Genomic DNA, 2,206 nt, shown 5'->3' on the forward strand with positions numbered 1-2,206 from the left:
TGGGAGGGACTTATGGAAATGACCTCTTGAAACTAATTTTAATACGAAGCGGGGACAGGTTATGCCTATGTATAGGCGTATTGGGAAACTTCATGTCTATGTAACACTTTGCTACACATAAACAGGACAAGCTGCCGTGTTGCGGTGCGCACGACTTTGGTGGGACTGCCCCCCGTGCTGCCCAGCGCTGAACAAACATCCCTACTTTACAATCTTCCAGATTGTGGAGTCTGTTTTCCGCACGTCAGTTGAATTTATAGTATATTTATCCTTGGTCGTAGGTATTCCATGTTTCTTCTTTGAGTGCAAATGTCACAAAATCCCAGGAATACTTTTCTATGCAATGTCATTATACATGTCCTGAACATTTGACGCTTCCCAGGACCACCCTGAGGCCATGGCCCTGCAATACTTAAAATTATGGCTTGACATTTGGGAAAGCAGGCATTCTTTATTCACGGTGCCGGATGCACGGGGGATATTTCCACCTAACATGCATGCTGCACAACCCAAAACATATAGTTTGTACTGGGTGAAGATAGACACATTCATCATATTCCCTGGAAAAGGCAGTCTTATCAGAATGAGTTATTTCCATATTCTCCTCCCAGTCACACATGCCCAGTAATTTGAGTCGGTGGCCTTCAGGGGTTGCTGTAGAGGGGTCTCTCAGTGTCCTTTCCGTGCACTTGGAGCCTTTCTTCCATGTGTGGTCACAAGTTAGCTCGCTGAACCCTCGTGTCCCAGCCCGTCCTGATATGTGCTGCTTTCAATCAGCTCTTCTGTTCTCATCTTGGGTGCTAATGTTCTTCGTTCTTCTTATGCTAATGTCTGCCCATTTCTTCAGGGTGTGACTTAACAAGCCTGTTCAGGGGCTATTGAGCTTGCCACAAAGAGATGCTATTTCAAAAATGCTCCAGACAAGCGAGCACCTTCCCTTTGAGTTATATATTTTACAGATCTCAGGCCCAACCTTTCAAAGAAGGTGTAAGTTGTGCATTCTGTATCACTGCAAGGGCTCAGGTAACGCTCAGCTCCAAATTTGCCACATCCATCACAGGACAAAGCAACTTGCCAGCACTTTGCCCCAAGCCCAAAGCAAGACACGAATATCTGGGTGCAGCCGGCGGGGTGGGGAAAGGTGCAGCCCACACAGAGCCCTGACACTGCCCAGACTTCCCCGAGGTCATAGGGGATACCCTGGGGCTGCCCCAAAAGGTCAGCAAAGATGACAGTGAATTCACTAATCACATTGTGGAGTGTGTGCTCAGTCCCTCGCCCTGAGCATCCTGGCTGCCTGGTGGCAAGAGGGTGCAGAATATGAATGGGAAAAAAATATGCCACTAGTTTAGTTCTCATTCCTCTACAGACCTCACAAAACAGAAGTGATATTTCACCTTTGCAATCTGTCTTTTTTAATGAAGTTAATAATTTGCTAGCAACTTCGCTACCTTGAAGCTAAAAAGTCTTTTCTGAGAGAAATTCAGAGCTTCCACAAAGGTATTTAGCAAATGAATTGCATATAACATTTCATATCGTCGCTACGTTATGGGTATAATTCCAGCCACAGTGAAGAGCAAATTCAAACAAAAAAATCGTTCGTGCAATGCGGATTCTTTAATGCAGATGGAAAAAGCAATAGTGACAACAGGAAACAAAAACACCACAAAAACAATGGGTTGGAAACATGAACATCATAAGGCTGCAGCAAGGCACAACCCAGGGCTCCACCCCAAAGATGCCCCCCTCCTAGTGCAGGTTGGGAGTCTCAGAGCTGGGCAGAGCAACAGAGACTCTCATCCAAGGCTGAGCACCGCTTCGTGGTATCGCAGGTAGAGGGGAGCTTTGGGAGGCAGTGCTGGAAACCCTAAACCCACCAGCTGAAGATCTGCAAGGTTACTCTGTGCCATTAAGAAAATATCATAAAGTTCAAGTAACTGCTTTGCCACCGCCGAAAGAGGGGCTGGAAGCTTTGTTCTGCATCTGGTGGGAGAAGGCAAGAGGTGCTGTCACTTGTGGAGAGCGAGGGCAGATGCAGCAGTGAACTCCATGGGTATTTGGGGTTTAGCAGGGCCCACAGTTGCCACTGAGGTACCTGTAGCCTCGGCCCCAACCACCGTAGCCGCAGCCCCACAGGCCTCCGTAGCCCCCATAGCCTCCGTAGCCCCCATAGACCCCAAGGCCGCCATAGACCCCATAGCCCCCA

Source organism: Egretta garzetta, unplaced genomic scaffold (genome assembly GCF_000687185.1).
Source record: "Egretta garzetta isolate BGI_Z169 unplaced genomic scaffold, ASM68718v1 scaffold701, whole genome shotgun sequence".
Classification (NCBI taxonomy): domain Eukaryota; kingdom Metazoa; phylum Chordata; class Aves; order Pelecaniformes; family Ardeidae; genus Egretta; species Egretta garzetta.